At 39.9% G+C, this 21,673-nt stretch overlaps 1 protein-coding gene across 27 annotated transcripts in view; it reads right to left on the reverse strand.

Annotated features, from left to right (window-relative positions):
* The window catches only part of RNF180 (ring finger protein 180), a 276,981-nt gene that overhangs the window by 194,923 nt on the left and 60,385 nt on the right, over nt 1–21,673 (reverse strand). For 2 of the 27 annotated variants that reach the window (XM_070587475.1, XM_070587491.1), the window contains exon 1: nt 10,133–10,307. The exons of 14 other annotated variants lie outside the window; for them this stretch is intronic. The gene's annotated coding sequence lies outside the window, so the exon portion shown is untranslated. Of the gene's footprint in view, nt 1–9,853; nt 10,104–10,132; nt 10,361–10,387; nt 10,665–21,673 lie in introns of those variants that run through there. 11 more of the 27 variants (XM_070587476.1, XM_070587469.1, XM_070587489.1 and 8 more) reach the window with 11 other exon arrangements.

Here is a 21,673-nt window from a genome sequence, read left to right on the forward strand (position 1 = left end):
TTGAAAGCAGCAGGCCAAACACAGGCTCCTGGGAAAGCACCAACCAGCAAGGCCACACGCTGCCCCTCCCCACAAGCAGCCACATTCCTCACAAGCTTTAAAAACCCTTAGCTCCCATCTTTTGAGGAGATGAATTTGACGGCCTACTCTCGTCTCCCAGCTGCAAATAAACCCCCTTCTTTGCTGTAAGTCTGGCATTCCAGTTTTCACTTTGGCCGCTCTTGTGCGATCGGTAAAGAGAACCTGTGTTTGTGGTTGGTAACAAAGGTGGAGTCCTTGTTGAAAATGCAAAATACATCATTATTCTCCTGTTCCCTTCAGGGGCTTCCTAGTGCTCTGCTGACCAGGCTGCTGCCCCTGCTCTGCCCCAGTCTGCTCTACAGTCCAGCGGTCTAGCCTTCTTTCAGCTTCTCCACTCCACTGGCTCGCTCCTCCTGCTCCTATCCTGGGATCCCTGGAAAGCTTGCCTCTAGGTTCCAGGTAGTATTGCCATATCCTTCAAGTCTCAGCTTAAATGCCCCTTTCTGGGGGACGGAGTGGGGTCTCCCTTAACCTATTATTTTCCTCCAAAGGCCTTTCTAGTTCTCCTTCAGAAAATTCGTCACACTTTTAATTACTTGTTCCACGTCTGTGTTCCTTCCTGAGTTGCACACCCCTTAACAGTTAATCTACTGTATCGCTAGCACAGTGTTGGGCACTTATTAGCCAAACAAATGAGTGAATAAGCAAGCAGGCATAGGCAAGACAAAAAACGTCATTCTTTCCTTACTTTGCTTAAATTCAGGACACAACTTATTCACATCACCAGGGTAAATTTAGCAAATACCACCAAAGGAAGTTGCTCTCAGGCCATAAAGGTATTATAGAGACTGACTTTTTAGAGACTCCATTTTAGAACATGACCTGAGTTTCATGACATCATATGTAGTTTGATGACTATATGTTACTGGAAGTATTCAAATTATTTACATTCTTTTTTATGAAGCTATCCATCAGAAAATAGTACTTTTTCTCTTTTTAATTAGCAATGCGCCAGAAAGTGGTAGATTCTTCACATGTTTTAAATGAAAATCTCTACATATGAAACATGAAGGAGTTGGTATCTTAAATATCAGCTAATATTTTTTAGCATAGTACTTAAGTGGCAATAGCTCCTTTAATCATCAGCACATTCCTAAGAGGTAGGGATTGTTAACTTCATTTTATAGATGATGAAACTGAGGCCTAGAAAAGTTAAGAAACTTCCCAAACTATTCCCACCATTTTGTGAGGAGGAAGTTCTTATTTCCCAGAGTCTTGAGATTTCTAAGAACAAGAGAAGTGAGGCAGATTGAAGTCCTTACAGATAGTTCAAAGTTGGGATGGAGAAAAGTGCTATTTAGTCATTTACTGGAACAGAGGAGACAACAAATATCATTGGCTGTCTTCCCCTCGCTGCTGGCATCTTGGCTGAAATAGTAAGAAAAGTAGAAGGTAAGAAATGGAAGCAGTAACTAGCTCCAAGCTTCAAGATCCACATTCAGTCTCATTTTTTTTTTTGCTGAGGAAGATTCACCCTGAGCTAACATCTGTTGCCAATCTTCCCTCTATTTTGTATATGAGCCACCATTACAGCATGGCCAGTGACAGATGAGTGGTGTAGGTCCATGCCCGGGAACTGAACCCAAGCTGCAGAAGTGGAGCACGCCAAACTTAACCACTAGGCCCCCAGGGCTGGCCCTACATCCAGTCTTGATCAGCTTTTGGGTGATCAGAAGTACTCTCCTTTAGCCATTCTAAAAATAAAATAGAGCCCAATAAGTTACAGAGTCCACAAAAACTCTGAGACCACACTCCAATCTTACCATATGGATACTGGTACTTTTTCACTTATTAACATTCACTTTGCCTTTGTGTACTTTCTCCTCTTTCTTTGGAATTATGCAATCCACATCACAGCATACCCGATTTTCTATCATTTATTCTCTTGTTCTTATAAGTTCACCACTGTCTGGTAGCAAATACTTCTGCACACAGCTGTTCTATACAGTCCTTCAGCACGGATCTGCCTCAAATCCAGTGATGCTCTTAAAAGGTGTCCTAAGGTGAGGATTTTGCTTATAATCCTAAAACAGCCACACTACACGTTGTTTCTTCTGTCTTCTCATTCAGTGAAGCACTTGGAGACTCCTCAAGTATGCAGGGTTTAGCTTGCCTTCTTTAAATGTTTCCAGATACCCAACACACTAACTTATCCTACATTCTGAACAGTTACTCATGACTTTCAGTAAATCCAACATCCAGTTTCAGAACAAAACTTTTAATGGTGATTAGTAAGATCATTAACGTAACTGATTCAATTTGTAAAATTTCTTTAAAGTTCAGTTTTTTGAGAATAACACTATTTTAAAAAGCAGCAGTTGCACATTTCCCCCCTCACACAAAATCTTATAAGGAATCCCAAAATATCAACTAACAAAAGCAATGACGGGGTTAAATATTTCACTATTTTCAGAATCCCTAAGGCACAAATTGAGCACTGTGGATATAAAACACAGTATTCATGTGATTACTACCTATCAAGTCTCAAATTAATGTTATATTACAATTCCTTTCAATAATAAATCTTCCTTTGTTCCACAGAACTTCAGAGGTTTCCTTTTAGGTTGCTTTATTTTTTTTTCTTCCTATACATTTCAAACATGAGGAGATCTTCCCAGACTTAATATTAAATAGACAGGTGAGGAAATTACCCAAGGTCACTTTTCTGCCCACCTGCTCAGCCCTACAGTAGCAGAGCTTGCTGACACACAAAGTACTCAGTCCGGTTTCCCTGTCTCTAACAGGCCTTCATGACCTTCTACTCTGTTCTTCAGAGGGAGCACCTTGCACTATCCTTTATTGCCTATCTGTTTCCCTGAGAGAAGAACTGACTGACCCATGAAAATAACCGTAGCTCCAATTGCTGCTCTGTATTATCACCAGGGTTCTCCGCATCTCAGGTCTCCAAATGCTCTGTGGCACCCGCCACAAACCCCCTACATTCTGCCTAGTGTCTTCCTGGAATTTGCTGGGAACTCAGAAATTGAAAGAAAATCCAGCAGTTCCTGCCTCACAGAGCAGTGTCTGAGAGGTAGAGAGGGATGTCTTCCCAGTGTGCTGGTTAGCAGAGGACCTAAAGCGTCTCAGGGAATTGACTTAAGGGGCAGAAAACACCCTCTTCGTCTGAATTTATCAGGCAATCTGTATCAAGAGGCAACGGTGGGATAGGGATATGCAGGTGCTGGCGTGGAGAAATTCTTATCAGTTGAGGACAATCCACTTCTTAATTAAGGTCACTTCCTCCTGGTTTTTGTGTTTTAGGAGTTTTTCACTTTTTGGTTTTGTGGTGAGTTTAAAATTTATTCTACATCTTCATAGGAACTTAATGAAAAATGAGAAAACGCTACACTGGAGGCTGCTATTTAGAAGCTATTTTTGAACTGAGAAATTCTTTTACACAAATTGTTAAAGATTAATAACTTTAGGTATATTCCAGCGATAAACTGTATAGAGTATTTATTTCTTCATTTATTTATACCCTTATAGATTTATACCATATTTACAAAGAATTTATGAAGGTAAGGCAGAAAACTGCAAACCTTAGGAAGACCAAGGTTGTGACCACATGTTGAGTCACAAAACTGTTCCAAAAAACAGAGTAGAAAATGCCGACAAATTTAAAATATTGATATGTTTCTAAACTTCAGAATAAGAAAATACAAACAAAATTAAGAGACAACTCACAGGCAGGAAGAAGAAATTTACAAATATAAGCAAATGGTTAATAACCATAATTAATTCTACAGCACAAATTTTCTAAAAGACAAATATTCAACAGAAAAATGAACAAAAAATACAAAAGTACAATTCCCAGAAGAGGAAACCCAAATGACCGACAATCATATGAAAACTGTTCAACTTCACCAGAAACCAGGAAAATTAAAACTAAAACAAGATACAATTTCACGCCCCTCAAATTGGAAAAATTTTTAAAGTCTGATAATATCAAGTGTAAAAATGATAGGAAGCAACAACAAGCATCTCATAAACTGCTATGGGAGGTATAACTAGGCACGACAATTTTGGAAAGCAATTTGGCAAGATTTGATAAAATAAAACTTGTATCTATGGATTTGCAGTTCTACTACAGGTTTGTATGTGCAAAAGGAAATTTCCTATCACATAAGAATGTTCGTGTTAGCAACATGTTATGGTAGTAGCAAAAAACTGCAAACAACCCAAGTGTTCATCAACAGGAGATCTGACAAATTTTTGTTCATTGATGCAATGGAATACTATATAGCAATAAAAGTTAATAAACTAAAGCTATATGTATCTAGAAAAAAATTCTACCGTTAAACAAGAAAACTAGGCTGCAGAAATATATACACAGCATAGTAAAGTTTGCAAAAATTTTATAGCATGTACAACAACTGTTGTACTGTTTACTGATACATGGATATATAGCAAAAGTATAAATACACAAATGGGAATGACAGACACCAAGTTTAAGATAATGGTAACCTCCATTCCAGCTGGGTCTTAAAGGATAGAGAGAATTTAGATAGCATTAGTCAAGTAGAGTGGAGAGGAATGGGTATCTTGAGCGAGGAAATAATATAAGCCAAAATACTAAGTTGGGAAAGGACATAGTTTTTGGTGAGCAAAAAGTATAATGCCTGACTAGAACAGAGAAAGCTTACTTAGGACCCTACAGCCTTAGCTAGTTCTAAGCCAGACAGGTGCAGCTATACAAATATTTATTACAAGAATTTATATCTCCTCCAGAACACAAACGGTCTGGGAAAAAATAGGTTCTACCTTAAAACCAAAAATTCGAGCAGAATATGGCCAGGAAAATATGTTAGTTTTAATTTCTATATTAAATAAACTTTAAGTAGATAGTCCAATTTACCCATTATATCATTGGCCCTCATGCTGCCCTAAATTGGTGTCCATACTTCAATTCTGGCCCATGGGATAATTTTTTTCAACAAATTTCTGAATATGCCAGGCAATTCTCATTCAGAGTAAGTCTCATGCTTATATCAGCAATTTATGACAGAGGTGTGGAAGATGCTTTTAAAATCTGTGCTAATGATCTGTTGGTTGTTTCTAAGGTTTTCCAGCTATCAAACTATCAGTTAATGAATAAGGTAAAGAGATTACAGAACTTGAGGGCAGTTCTATTATTAAGAGAATAATCTCTGGGAGCTGGCCCAGCAGCACAGCGGTTAAGTTCACCCGCTCCACTTCAGCAGCCCAGGGTCCATGGGTTCAGATCCTGGGTGCAGACCTACACATGGCATATCAAGCTATGCTGTGGCAGGCGGCCCGCATATAAAGTAGAGGAAGATGGGCACGGATGTTAGCTCAGGGTCAATCTTCCTCAGCAAAAATAGAGCAGGATTGGAAGCGGATGTTACCTCCAGGCAAACCTTCCTCAAAAAAAAAAGAATAATCTCTAATATTTCACTTTGCCACAGAGAAATGTATCAAGATAAAAAATGCAACAGCTCCCATTTCTTGAGCTAGTTTTTCTAAGAGACTTACCATTCAAGTCATTTCCTCAAATATTTTCTAAAATCTAAGAAAGCAATAAAACACCTTGTTAAGTGGTTAATATTTACTGTACATACGTACTTAGTTTTCATCAATATGATTCTATTTTTGTATACTTTACTATAAACTAGGGCCAAAACGATATTTTAACGTGAGCATTTTTATTTTATTGGGGGCTGCCTACTTACTGGGGCTGTTTTGATGAGCGGATTTTTTTTGAAGTATAACTGACATACAATATCATATTAGTTTCAGGTGTGCATCATAGTGATTCAATATTTGTATACGTTACAAAATGATCACCACAATAAATCTAGTTACCATCTAGCACCATACAAAGTTATTACAATATTGCTGACTATATTCCCTACGTTGTACATTACATCCTCATGACTTATTTATTTTATAACTAGAATTGTGTACCTCTTAATCCCCTTCATCTGTTTTGCCCACCCTTAAACCTCCAGATGAGGGGAAATTTTTTTTTTAAAGATTTTATTATTTCCTTTTTCTCCCCAAAGCCCCCCGGTACATAGTTGTATATTCTTCGTTGTGGGTTCTTCTAGTTGTGGCATGTGGGACACTGCCTCAGTGTGGTCTGACGAGCAGTGCCATGTCCGCGCCCAGGATTCGAACCAACGAAACACTGGGCTGCCTGCAGCAGAGCGCGCGAACTTAACCACTCGGCCACAGGGCCAGCCCCAGATGAGGGGAAATTTTGACAAGCTCTTAAAAATAAACTATTAAATTTCCAAGTTGAGGGAAAAAAATCATTGTTATACATGAAAGAGATATCCTAATCCTTCCCTGAGCCTCCTTCCTTCCTGAGCCAACTACCTCCTGACCAAAGGTGGCGATGAAAGATGAAGTAGGGTTAGAGATTAGAGTAAGGGTCAGAGGTAAGGTACAACTCATGGATGGGAGGAGATGGACATGCACCATTATCTGGGAGACAAACCATGCATATGTAATCAGGAGGTAATGTTTACTATCACACTTGCTCATCTCAGAAAGGGCCATTCTAGGGGAAAACTTCTGTTTGTCTGCTAAAAATTTATTTGTCACTTCAACAGTCTGCATCTCAAAACCTATGATTTCTCTTAAAGTTATCATTCACTCACAGTTAGAGAGAGATCTGGCTGCCAAATAATGGAATGTTTTTCCATTTGAATATAAAAAAGACAGTACCTCTTCTTTTTATATGCCCTGATTATGCAATTATTATGCAGTGGAATGGAGTATATTTGCAGGCACAGTATTATCCCTGTTCTCAAGCTATAGACTGCACAGAAAACTCCCTACTTCTAACTGTTCCTCAGAAAATGATTTCACATGTTTATCATAAAAATTTCTTCTTGGGGCCAGCCTGGTGGCATAGTGGTTAAGTTCTCATGCTCTGCTTTGGCAGCCCAGGGGTGGCCAGTTTGTATCCCAGACACGGACCTACACACTGCTTGTCGAGCCATGCAGTGGTAGGTGTCCCACATATAAAATGGAGGAAGACAGGCATGGATGTTAGTTCAGGGACAGTGTTCCTCACCAAAAATAATTTCTTCTTGATGATTTTAGAGGACTAGGCCAATATCTCCTTAAATGCTGTTATACTTTTAACAGATTTCTGCCGTTTATAATATATAATATACAATACATATAATACAGTTATAAAATTTTCAAACAACCAAGAAATGAAGAAAATGAATATATTTGGTAATTGGTGTGATCAGGAAAATCTGTTGCACACACAACTTACTAATAATTTTTTTAAAAATATCTGTTTTATATGTTGATGAGGCTATTTTGATCTAGCTGTATTACTCTCAAAACACATATGGGGGGGCAAATTTCATGATTCTAAATTATTAGAAAGATTTACACTTGTGTTTATGTGAAGTCCAAACTTTTATATGAAATATACTCCCAACTTAATACTGTTTCAGTATTATATGTGACTGACTTAATGTATTCTACTTCGAATAAGTAATTGATAGGTTACAATACAAATTATTAGTTTCAAAATGTTTACAACATGCAAATGTACATATATATATCTATGTACAAATGTACACACAGATATAGAACTTCAGCCTAGAACTAAGCATTGCCTCCATCAGAATAGTCACTCTGGGAAGGTTGCAAACTTATTCTAACAATGTTGCCATTATTTAAATTTTTTTTTTTTTTTTGAGGAAGATTAGCCCTGAGCTAACACCTGCCACCAATCCTCCTGGTTTTGCTGAGGAAGACTAGCCCTGAGCTAAAATCTGTGTCCATCTTCCTCTAATTTATATGTGGGACGCCTGCCACAGCATGGCCTGATACACAGTATGTAGGTCCCTACCTGGGATTCAAACTGACGAATCCTGGGCCGCCGAAGCAGAATGTGTGATTTAAAACTATTTTTAAACCACCCTTTTGAAAGTGCTGTCATAGCCTTCAAGATAACGTTTTAAATATACTTCATAGCGGTAAAACATTGAAGGTAGAACTGAGTTTTGCAGCTGCACAGAAATCATTATGCCAAGTTTCGCAAATTAAATAGGTGTTCAAACTGATTATAAACTTATTTTAAAAAATACAAACAAAAAACAAGTGCTTAGAGAAGTGATGCTAAAATCATGTTTTTATGTTGCTTGGAAATTGACTAAAAATTTCAAAAGATTCAAAACATTGTGTCTAGCAGTAGCACTTTTGGAATAAGTGTTCAGCCTCTTAAAGTGACTATTTGGAATGACCACTCTCTTGAAAAACATTCATGACCCATTCTTAGGGGAGATGGCAATGTTTCATGACTCTATAATCACACTTTGAAGTCACAAAGCAGCTCTCTTACATGGAGTTTAAAACATTTTCCAGACATTACTTCACCAATTCTCCAAATATCTCTTACCAGAGAAAGGACAGATTATCATTCTTTTTTCAGATGGTTGAGTGAAGGTGATGTAAAGGAAAGAGAATTAGAAATGTTTATTTCATGAGTCAATAATTAAGTCTAGGCATACTGTGCCCCAAAATTTGTGCTATGTAGTTAGCAAAATTTAACTGAAAATTTTTAACTTTATGCTGCTTGATAAAGAGGCATTATATGAGGATGGCGTGTCACAAAATATTACAGAGATCCATTAAAATGATTATTAATTCATTGCATAATTGCCTGGAAAAATTCTTGCTTGATGTATGAGAGTTCCTTATTAAAGAAGCTGGTATCTATCCTCAGATACACTCATAAAAATCACACCTATTTTACAAAGAAAGTAAGCTTGTTTTTCTAAAAGAGAAAAAAGCCTCTTCTTTGAACTTTAGAAGAAAAAAAAATCTTCACTTTGAAAAACCAAATATATATAAATGAAAGAGAGGAAGAAAAATGAGACAATAAAGATCTACTGGCAAAATCATTTAAAAGCAAACCCTAGGGAAATTGGTAAATTGCAGATGCCTCTGGAGAGAGAAGAAAGCACAACATAATACGCACATGATTACAAGTTAATTTTCACTGAAATTAATGACTATTCTCCTAAATTTTTAATTCTTTTGTATGAGAAAAGAAAACTTGCTGCTCAATATTCATGGACACCCGGGAGCTCCCCTCCTCCATTTTAATTATTCATCAAATATATATTTAAAGCCTCTGCTATGGTCATCACTAAGTATCTCTGGGCTCCCAGGGGCACCATATTTATACAGGAGATTAAAGGTTTGACAAATAAAAAACAAAGGAATTTAGTCCTTGTGACTCTAGTGATCCTAGTCAACAACCGAAATGATTCTGGCCTTTTACGTACCACTTTTAAGGGTACTATTCCAGGAGTCTGAAAGGACTCAACTGTATTTTTTAAGAAAGGTTTTAGTAATTAATGAGTAAATAAAAATATAATGAGCATCAACAGGCACTGAGAGCTCTAAATTTTGTTTCAGGTTGAGCGACTGGGCGGAGGACAACTCTCATTCAGGCAAGTTCTAATCACAGCTCCCACAAGGGCAGACTGCTTAGTTTTGACAGAATCACTTTTTCTCCTGGGTGCCTCAGTTGTCTGGTCTATAAATCGGGGTAATTTAATACTAACCTGCCCACATCAAGGCTCCTTTGAAGTTACTAATGAACGCTCTCCCGGGTGCACTTGAAACTATCAGATGTTACAAAAATACTGAGCACTAGCTCGAAAAAGACCACGGTAATACAGACACGTTAGTGCTCATGACGGCACTAATAACAATCCCCCCAAGGACCCCCGCCCCACCGCCGCCCCGCCGCATTTCACGGCTTACTCCTGACCTCTGCCCGGCAGACAGTCTGTACCCTCCGGACCCCAGGCAGCGACAAAGCAGCTGAAACGCCGATACCGAAATGGACCAAACAAAAGAAAGTGGATCTGCGCCGAGGGCCGCGGCCGTGGAGGGCGTGTGCCGGCTGTCCCCACGCGCTCCGAGGGGACACCGGGCGCCGCTCCTCAGCTCCGACCTGGAGGGCGCCCCACGGCCGAGCCCCGCCGCCCGCTCCCGCCTCCGCGGGCCCGCCGCGCCCCCACCACGCCCCCGGCGCCGCCCGGCTCACGTTTCCAGGCGCCCGGTAATTCCACGCTCTCCCAGGCCACGTCCCGAGGCGGCCGCCGAGAGCCTCAGGTGCGAAAGTTGAGCCGCCGCCGCCTCACCTGAGGCCGCGCCAGCCCCAGCCCTGCCCAGCCCAGCCCTCGGGGCGTCCTGCCCTGGGCGAGCTGGGCCCCCGAGCCGGCGCGGCGAGGCAGGGCCGCCCGAGGCCGGAGCCCTCAGGAAGGCGCGCCCCGCTGGGCTCCGAGCCACCGGCCCTCACCTGCGTCCCCGTCCTGGAGCCGCCTGCTCCGCACCCTCGCCCGCCCGCAGCCCAGCTCCGAGGGCTCCGGCGGCCGCGATGCCAGGTTCGGAGAGACGGGAAGCGACAGGAGCCAAACCCCGCGGAAAGCGCTCGAGCTGCGCCTGCAGGCCGGACCCGCGGCCTCGGTCCTGCGCTGCCCGCCGCGGGCGGCCCGCTCACTCGCCCCGGCAGGCTCGGGCTGGACCCGCGTGTGGGCGGCGCAGGGCCGCGGGACCGTGGGAAAGTCCTTGGCTCCTGTCATGCCCTCACCGAGCAACAGAAGTTGCTGTGCCTTCTTCTCCCTTCGCCTCATTGTCAGTCCCTCTGTTAATATCAGCCCTAATATCGGTTCCCCTACAGTGAACCCAGCATATCTGGATTAAAACTGAAAGCACAAGTTGCCAGTTCCCTGGTTCTTAAAAACCCCTACCCGTTTCTTAACGGGGGTCAAGCAAATTTTGAGGCACTAGCCTTTACTTTGCTCCCTCTGTCTGGCAAAGTAAAGCCTTCCCTTTTTCACCCAATACTCTGGTCTCATTATGTGGATTGGCATCCGGATCAGAGATGGAACTTTTGGTAACAAACACTTCCTGGAGTTCTGAGCTCAAGCCCACCTGCTGGGTCTATTCCTTGCTAAAATCCACAGGCCTCAGACTCTTCCTAAGGCACCATCACCACCTGGGTTTAGTTTTCCCTTCTGATATCACTATCTTCGTTGCTTACCTTCTTGGGCCTCAGCTTCCACCTATGTGCAACTGGGATTAACCATGAAAGTGTTTGTGACTCCACTCTGGACAAATTACAGTTTGTAGGTGAACTGATGACTGGAGGTAAGTCAAAAGTGCTTATTCAGGGAGCGAGGGGGCCTCTTGGAGTAAAGGTTAACTTGCCAGCACGTTATAAAGTCTGGATTCATACCAATGAAAATAGATCATCAGAAGACTATAAATATGGTTTCCATATCAAAAGTAAATGTTATTAGTTGGCTTGAGGAAGGAGAAGGAAGCTAGGAGGGAATCTCTAAGGACTGTTTAGCTTTGTTTGCCAGATACAGAAATTTTCAATTACCTGAGTGGCTTATGTGGAGACTTGTCATAAGACTACAGCTGTATTCATTGATTTCCCACCTGAAAATCCAGTGAAATCAATAACAAAATGTAGTGTAAACCCTAACAGTTGTTCTTTTTTTGTTTTTTGTAATGCAAGTGCCTGACTTAAGCTTTGCCCAGGCATCCGCTTCAAAGAGGCGTTCACTTCAAAGAAGGACATCTCAAAGAATAAACACATTGCCAGCCATAGACTAGATAAAGAGCCTGGCCACCTTGCCCCACTGAAGCTCCTTTGCTTTAGAGATCTTGGTTGATTTTGATAACTGACCATTTGGGCCACTTATTTTTTCTCATCTTGCTCTTTAAATTCCCACTCTTATGTTTTTAATTCGCCAATAAAGAGAGAGCTGTGAAACCCTTGGTACCCCGGACCCCAGACCTTAGTAAAGCAGAACACCAGGCCTATGTGCATGAGTGTTCTCCCTGCCACGCAACCTTGCTATGTGGCCCCACGTGTGCTGTGTGATTTCCAGGTCCTGTAAGCAATAAACATTTATTTTTTCAAAGTTTCCTTATGGTTATTGCTGAAGGGCATCTTGCAATCATTATAAGAACCTCAGGGGCTGGTCCAGCCACAATATTGATTATTAATAGGCTGAGACTGGCACACAACAATTCTCCAATCCTTAAAACACGTAATAGGAAAAACCTTCTTTCAAAGAAAAACATGATATTGTGAAAATACCGAAGAAGACTTGAGATCCATGATTTTTCAGCTACATGATCTTGGGTAAGTCACATAACTTTAACTCCAAGTTTCCTCAACTATAAAAGTGTTTTATTTTAAATGGTATGTGTTAGTCATTTGTGAATATCAAATGAGAACAGTATGTGACAGTGTCTTGTAAACAAAATCATTTAAATATGTCGTTGTTTTATTAGGAACTGTTTTACAATTTAGATAGCTATTACAATAATCATTAGTATTAATTTCTAGCCTACTTGTAAAGGATACACATTTTTAACACTAACTTTTCCTTTAAGTAGTTCCTTCCAGATTATTGAGGTCACTTCCCAGTCAGTTTGAGTCTGCTGCCCCTCACTTTAGAATTGTCTTTTCTAAGTTATTAATATCGAAGCAATCTTGTACAACCAATTCACTTATCTAACATTGAGAATATTACTGGTTTCAGAGAGGTTACACATCCCTTTCATCTTCACCTTTTGTTATGGAACGCATTCCAAATATTAGTTGTTTGGTTTTAGAATTTAAATTGGTTTGTGGAAGCAATTGTTATTTATCAGGGAACGAGAGAGAGAGGAGAGAAAAAGAAAACGCCTGTGATTTATATGTGCTGTCTTCCCAAAGTAATCCAAGCAAATATAACCTATTAAATATTGTGGCACCTTTCACTCTAGCTCATTCTCTGGCAGCAGCAAGGTCTCAATCTGTCAGACAGTCTATTGCTTTCCCTGCAAAAGGCCAAATTTGCAATGTGGCCTCATATTTAAGTTTATGGTCTTGGGCATTGTGGACATGAAATTCACAAGTTTACCAAAATAGCATCATTCACACTAGCACATATAGTTTCACATATTTCTCTGCCCCATATCCTTTAATATTCAGAGTAGCTGTCACTTCTGTCTTTACTGAAGAGATCAGAAGTTTGCAGTCTGATAGTTTCATTTGCTAACTTTACTGTTAGCTGTGCTGAACTCAGTTAACCTGAACTCAGTTCAGTTAACTCATTTAACCTGCCTGAACGTCAGTTTCCTTATCTGTAAAACAACAGAATCATAGAACTTTAGGCCTGGAAGGCACCCTGAAAGCTCGGGATGAACAGAAATTTAGCCCTGCTTTATCTCGTCAGTCTTGAGGCAGAATTCAGCTTTAACTCCAGCCTCAGTCTTTGGAGGGCCAAAGAGCCAAACGCTGACAAGTGTGCCCTTTCTGATAATATAGAGACATCTTTTTTATTTTGAAAGCCAATTATATTAGTATTTTGTTATGTTATTAGATTCATGGTTTAAAGACAAAATTTCTTAAGTGACTGTGTGAAGCAATGAGTACATGAAAGAAAAAACAGCAAAATAAATGAGGGCAACCAAGTTAATTCGCCTTCCAGAAGCATTTTGTTCAGTTCAGGGCATGAAGCTTCAGTATTTGGGATTGTCAGTGAAATTCCATCCAAGGATCTTTGGGTGCAAAGTATTAATGGGGGATAAGTTAAGAGAGTTAAGAGGGGATAACTTTGATTGGTTACTAATAGAGAAGAAGGAAAGATTAAGAAAATAATGGCAGTATCCTATACTGGCAGAGCTAGCCAAAACATATCTCCTTTCTCCACCAACCTCGAGTGAAGGTGAACACATAGTGACAAGTGGGGAATGCAGTGACCGCATGCACAATCTAGCAGCTGGGGTGCTAAGCGATGATTAATGATCGTATTATAATACTAGACTTTTTAAATGATTACTATAATTTAATACCAACATTGCAGGGGCGGGCCCCGTGGCTGAGTGGTTTAAGTTCACATGCTCTGCTTCGGTGGCCTGGGTTTCGCCAGTTCTGATCCCCGGCGCGGACATGGCTCCGCTCATCAGGCCACACTGAGGCTGCATCCCACATGCCACAACCAGAGGCACTCAGAACTAGAGTATACAGTGATGTACTGGGGGGTTTTGGGGAGAAGAAGAAGAAGAAGAAAAAGAAGATTGGCAACATGTTAGCTCAGATGCCAATCTTTAAAAAAAAAAGAAAACCAACATTACAGTAATATTTTAAAATAAAATTTCAGCTTTATTCTGATAGCCAAGAAGTTGATTCTATGATGGTAATATTCACTTTTGACCTTGACTTCGGCCAAATACTGATATAAATGTTCAGTTATTCAACTAAAATATATATCTGGGGCACTTCTATGGGAAATTCAGTTCAATTTTCCATCCAATTCAGCAAGCGCTTCCACAACATCCTAAAAGACAGTCGTTCAGTTCTGTTAGGGCCCTTCCAATGACAAGCAATTTACTTCTGAACAAGTAAAACTTTTTTCTTGTCCTGTTAGTAGACAGCTCTAATTAATCAAATATTTTCTATTATATTGACCTATCTTCTTGCCTAATATTATCCATGCCAATAATCCATAACCAATTTATAAATCAAAATTGGGGTGAGTTTATTATGAGCCAGATCTGAGGACCATATAGGCTGGGAAAGTCCTTTCACAAAGGGATAGAGAACTGCAAAGAAGTGGGGGTGCACAGAGTGGTTATAAACCGTCAAAAAGCATGTATCACATATGATTGGAATGTCCCTTTTACAACAGTCACGAGATTGCTTTGCCAGCACAGCAATTCCGCAAACATAGCAAGTTGGTGGTCTCCGGGTGTGTGCTCAATGGCCACATCAGGCCCTTTTGGAAAAACAAGATCAGGCCAAATGGTTTTACACCAAATGGCTTCCTTATATACTCCAATATATCCTATTGTTTGTCATTTATTTATCAATAACATTTCATCCATTGCCCTTAATTCCCTCCTCTAATGGAAAACATTAATAGAACAAGTCTGTTTTCAAACGTTAGCCGTTTACAGATTTGAAGGCAATCCTTTGCCATTTCCTGTCTAGGCTAAGTGTGATCAGTCCTTTCACCATTTATGGAACACGTGGGCCAGACCCTTCACTATACTAGTGCTCTCCTCTAATATTTGATGCCTCCCTTAAAAATGTAGAACCCAGGACTTAGTGCATTCATTCACTCAAGAGATTTTCACTGAGCGTCTATCATGTGGTGTATCTCTAGTGGGAGGATACAACAGCAAACAAAACAGATAAAAGTCCTTGTCCTGTGAGCTTACATTCTCATGGGGAAAGACAACAAATCAATAAGTAAAATATATAATATGTTAGAAAGTAAAATGTGCTCGGAGAAAAATAAAGCAGTGAAAGCAAACAGCACATTCTGAGGGTGAGGGTGGGTTTACAGTTTAAAATAGTGGTCAGGGAAGACCTCATTGAGAAGGTCTGCCAATTTATTATCTGTTCACTCCTCTAGATCTACTTTCTTTATCACTCCTATTGTCGATTTCAGGAGGCTGACCTACAGAGTAGATCAACAATTCCTGTGCCATCTGGTTTCCTGCTTGGTTTAACCATTGGGGATCTTAATAAGACATTGGAGGAAGGGAAGAAAGTGAGATTAGGATATTTATTCCCTGGCTGACACTTAGTGAGGACCCTCAGGTTGTGTGTCCCTCAATTGAAAGTTATGGTTCCTTCCAAGGCTGCTGGCTCTGCAAGACTCTCTCTTTCTGGTTTCAGTAACCACTCCATCCCCCTTGTCCCCTTAGACCTCTAGGTTACTGCACTATCCTTTGTGGTTGCATGACACCCACACTTTTGAAAATAGCCCCTTTGTTCATCAGCCTTCCTTGAAGTATCCTGTTTCAAGTATGCTGTTTCCTGTTGGGCCTCTGACTGATGCAGTGATATTTGAGCAAAGATATGAAAGAGATAAGAGTAAGTCATGTGGATACAAGAGAACATGAGCATTCCAGGAGCAGCAAGTACAAAGCACACTGCTCCAGACATAGTCTGGCAGTGCAAAGAAAACAGGAGCTTTCATCTCCCTTGACCATTATATTGTATGTCAATTAGTGTAGACAAAGATCGCAGTAGCTTTCTTGTGGTCATCATACTCCTTGTTTATAATGGGCTTGTCATAAACTCAAACCCAATTCTTCTGATTCACTAACATCTTCGAGCAAAATACAGGATTTCACATTTGTCTCTACTAACTTTTATCCTTAAATAAATATTTAATAGGTACATAGTATTGTATTAATAGACACCTACAATATGTCAAATATTGTGCTACATACTCAAAATCCAATGATAAGTAAAACAAGAATGGTTTCTACCCTTCAGGAGGTTTCAGCCTACTGTAGGATACAGTCAAATAATTACACAAATAAAAGTAAAATTCAAATAAGGGAGATACACAGTAGTGTGAGAGAATACACCTGAAGGATTTGACTAAGTCTGGGAGCTCAGAGAGGCTTCTCTAGGAAAGTGATGATTGAAATGAATCTGAAGAAAAAGCAGTGGGCAATTTGGTGAAATGGGAAGTTAAAAGCAATCTAGAAGGAAAGAGTCGATGCAAAGGCTCTGGGGCTGAATCATCACTTGTCAGTTCCAAAAACTAGAAGAAAGCCCTTGGGGCTGGTACACGGCCAGAGAGTCAGAGTGTAATGTACAATGAAGCCAGCAAGAGAAAAGAGGGTTAGCTCACGCAGAGCTTCATGGATTATAGTAAAGATTTTGTTCTTTATCCCCAAAACAGTGAGGATCCATTGAAGAGTTCAAGCAGCTGGGTGAATTGGTCAGCTTTGTGTTTTAAAAATATCAATCTGGCAACATGTGGAGAATGAATTGGAGGGAGTTAAGAATAGACCCAAGAAGACCAATTAGGAGGCTACTGCAGTAATCTTCAGGATAAATGTTGGAATCATGGCAGAAATGGAGTAACTTTCATACCTGAGAGATCTTGAAGAGGTGAAATTGGCAGATAAGGGGAAGCTGGTGCCTCCGATGACTGCATTATATTTCTTGTTTGCATAATTTTTTAGATGGTAGTAGCATACAAATTAAATAGATAACATTGGAAGAAAGATATGTTTTAGAAAAGAAGATCAAGAATTTGGTTTTGAAACTTAAAATCCTCACAAGATATTCAAAAAGAGAAATCAAGTAGGAAGATGGAAATGTGAGTCTGGAGTTCAAAAGACAGGTCTCTATATAACAGGCAATCTAGATAGCTGGTAACAATCATATTGGTTTTGTTTTATGATACAAATCTACCAATATTTGAAAAATCTTGATTCTGTTATTTGGAGTGCTAGCTACTGGTTTTACTTCTGAGCCCTCCAAAATTTGATAATGTGCTTTCCATGTATTCATCCAAATTGGTGACTATTAAACTGAACAGTGCTAAATCCTAATTAAGAGCTGGGTTCAGAAATCTTGAATGATAAGCAGACACTGGTTGTAATTTGGAACAGCACTTTCCAAGCTGTGATTGTTCTCTGGGCTATTAGCATATATTTTACATTTCTGGCTGCCTTTGTGCCTTCTTATTTTCTTTCCTCTTGGTATATGTGTCCTTCCTATTTCTGCTGTGTACTTTTGGTGTGATAGACCTGGAAGATAGAATTGAGTAGCTGGAAAAGTAGGGAAAAAAATGACAAAATGACAAAATTTTAAGGTGTCAAATGCTTAAAATTTTTACTTGCAAAATGACTGAGGGAAGAATGTTATGCAGCAACCATATGTGTTTACCGCTTTTTTGACAAATCTAGGCTGTAATTGATTCATTGTAATTGATTCATTGTGTGCCTGCTCTGGTACCTAGTATGAAGGGAGCAGAAATAGCCAGCTGCTGTATGCCTGGTGTATGCAGAACATGGCTCCATCTCCTCCACTGTCCTATACAGTGTTCCAAATCTCAGTCCCTAATATCCAGAGCTGGATTCTAAGGCATCTTGTGCATCTTTATATAGCCCAGAGATCAGCTGTCCCTCTTCTCAGTCAGCTCTTTTCTCTGTTCCTACAAGAAATCCAACCACACCAAGCATATTGCAATCTTTGTAGTTTTGTGAATCCCAGAAGGATCACATTACACTTCACACAGCACATCACTTTCAAAATCTCACTTTTCCCGAGTCTCTGCTCCTGGTGGCACAATCACTGGCTTCCTCTTTCTGCCCTCCCTACCTCACAGGTCTCAGCTCAGCCCCTCTGGTTTCTGCATTCCTAGCCCTTTCTTCCTCGGAGATTTCAATTTCTCCTATTTTTTCTTCTACGGAGCAATTTAGTGTTTCTCTAGTTTCTACCTCTAAACTTGCACACATCATAGAGCTCACCAATAAAGGGCCCTCCAGGTACTAGGGCCTATTCTCCTAGGGCAATGGGAGATTGTAAATAATAATAAATATTTTTACTATGGGATATTTACAACACTTTCTCATTCCTTCCACACAGAAGGAAAATCAGGCCATGTTCTCAGTGTCTCAGTGCTACCCCAGGAAGAGAATAGTATCCAGAAGGACATAAAATTGAGTTTTACACAGAGACTATTCCCTAAAACACTTAGAGATCATGCTGGAGGGGAAAATAAGAAAGCCGGTAAATTAACAGGGGTGGAGGGGACAAAGCAGTTGGAGAGGTTGTAAGGAAAGTAGACATTTTCTGCCCTGAAAATGCTTCATTACATAATAACCAATGCGTTATTTGAAAAGAGTTAATGAATGGAAGCAACCTAAGTGTCCAGCAACAGACGAATGGATAAAGAAGATGTGGTACATATAGACAATGGAATACTACTCAGCTGCAAAACAGAACAAAATGATTCCATTTGCAATAACATGGATGGACCTTGAGGGAATTATGTTAAGTGAAATAAGCCAGCGAGAGAAGGATAATCTGTGTATGACTCCACTCATATGAGGAATTTAAAATTATGGACTAAGAACAGTTTAGTGGATACCAGGGGAAAGGTGGAGTGGCGGGTGGGCACAAAGGGTGAAGTGGTGCACCTACAACATGACTGACAAACATTAATGTACAACTGAAATTTCACAACTTTGTAACCTATCATTAACTCAATAAAAAAAAAAGAAAAGAGTTAATGAAGGGCAATCCAATAATTATGTAAGCGCTATTAATCTGCAAGTAGAGAAATAGTGGGATAAATATGTGTATTAGTTTTAATCTATACTCTAGGACAGTGAGTTAATGGTTGAAATAATTAATAATGAATACATATCCCAGAGATGTTTAGCTAATATTTGAAAGACCAACCAGAATGACTACCTTTATCATTGATCCACACCAAAAGGTTTGACTGATTTTCACATATTGAGGTATATGGGGTACCTATTCAGGTTCAAAACTGATTCAGCTGGAACTAAAAAGCTTGGTTTATGGCCTATCAAACATACATTGTACATCTGCTTAGCCATTAAAGTACAGAGTACACTCTCTCAAGATAAGAATGCATACTTCCCCTCCTATACCCTATTGGTAACACCCTATTTATAACACCTGGAGTAGTCCTTCTCAACATCATGGGTCAGGTTGACCTGCTAATTTGTAACTAAATATCTCTTTGAAATTTTGATGAAAATGTATTCTGGGTGTGTCTAATGCGCATTCTTTGTTCTAAAATGATATAAGACTGTACTGAAAACCATGCTTCCTGGAGTTGGTGGTATTCAAAGTCCACAGATTGGCAAAAAGAACTGTGCAGTTCCTTCCACACTTGCATGAATAGGTAATAAGAATCTACTAATTTCGGGAGGCTATGCTGTTGACAGTAGTCTGACCCCGGGCCTCAGGACCCCGTCGGGTCACATGTCCAGACATTTTTGGAGGCATCTGTTTGATTTTACCAGAAGGTTGGCAGAATCCTACAATTAGAATATTGTTGCATCTGCTTTGAATGATTTTTTTTACAAAGTGCTTGAAAGGACAAAGGACAGCGATGCCACTGACTTTATAGAATAGGTTAATCATTTTTTCCCAATCTTTTTGAATTGTGGTAAAATACACACGACATAAAATTTACCACCTTAATCATTTTAACTTCGTACAGTTCAGCGGTATTAAATACATTCATAATGTTGTGCTACCCTCACCACCATACATCACTAGAATTCTTTTCGTCTTGTAAAACTGAGACTCTGTTCCCATTAAACAATAACTCCCTATTATCCCCTTGCCCCAGCCCCTTGCAATCACCATTCTACATTCTGTATCTGTGATTTTGACTGCTCTAATTACCTCATTTAAGTGGAATCAGACAGCATTTGTCTTTTTGTGACTGGCTTATTTCACTTAGTATTATATCTTCTAGGTTCATCCATGTTGTAGCATGTGTCAGAATTTCCTTCCTTTTTAAGGCTGATTAATATTCCATTGTCACCTTTTTCTCTTTTTCCTGCTTGCTCTCTAGTATTTGTAGCTGTGGCAGATTTTGGTCTGAGACTTACTTTCATTGTACCAATCCATCTGGTAGTAAGACTTTGGGAGAGGAAATCTATAATCCTTACATATCTCTTTTGAACCAGGCTACTGCTATTTACTAAAAGTACCTAATAATTAGGAATGATCAAATTGGCTGAAGTAAGTTCTTAACACTTAGTTTATAAAATCTTTAGCAACATTTTAAGTGTTTGTTTATTGAATCTCAGAATTATAAACCAATTCTCAGAAAAATATAGCCATATTTAGTGAACAGTTGTTTTGTGGTAAAGCAGGCAAATTTTCAACATTAAAAAACTCCTTGTTAAATTATTTGGTTATTGGTTTTATGCATTCATTTGAAGACTTTTCTTAACAAATAAGATAATTCTAAATAATTCTTTGTGATACTGGCCCTGATATCAGCTCCCCTACATTAAACCCAGCATATATGGGCTTAAAACCAAAGCACTCATTCCCTGCTTACTCCCTGGCTTCCTGGCTCCAGAATCCATTATTATCCTCCCAGGAGACAGACTGCCAAGGAAGCCAGGTAGATTCCTTATCGTCTCCTCCTCCTCCCTGCAAGCAGCATCCCAAGGCCAAACGCAGGCTTTTGGGAAGGCTCTGACCAGCAAGGCCACTGACTGCTCCCTCTCCCCCTCCACAAGCAGCCACATTCCTCACAAACCTTTAAAACACCTGTCTTCCCATCTTTCTGGGAGATGAGATGAAACGAGACTAATTTGAGCGCTCACTCTTGTCTCCCAACTGATATCATCCAAAATAAAAGCCCTTTCCTTGCCATGAGCCTGGCATTCCAGTTTTTATTTGGCCCCTCTTGTGTTGTGGGTAGGGAACCTATGTTTATGGGCACTAACCTTTGGAGCTTGAGCTTTGATTTCTAAATGGAGTCAGAGTTTGGATTCAGTTTTGGGTTAGAAATCTGACTGGCAAAGATCTTTTGGTTTCAAATTAATTTTTTGCAAGTATTCTCATAGCTTAAGGGAGAGGGTACAAAGGAGAAATTCCCTTATAAATGCTGTGTGTGTTCCTAGAACAAGAACCTTTCATTTCTGTATTATTATTGCAATTGAGAAAGAGCCCAAGGAGGAGTCAAGGAGAATAAAGAGAAGGAATTAGAAGAAATAAAGTAGAAAATTTTGCCCAAATGTAGCAAACATAATTGGAATTGGA

The sequence above is a fragment of the Equus przewalskii genome, chromosome 20 (assembly GCF_037783145.1).
Source record: "Equus przewalskii isolate Varuska chromosome 20, EquPr2, whole genome shotgun sequence".
Classification (NCBI taxonomy): domain Eukaryota; kingdom Metazoa; phylum Chordata; class Mammalia; order Perissodactyla; family Equidae; genus Equus; species Equus przewalskii.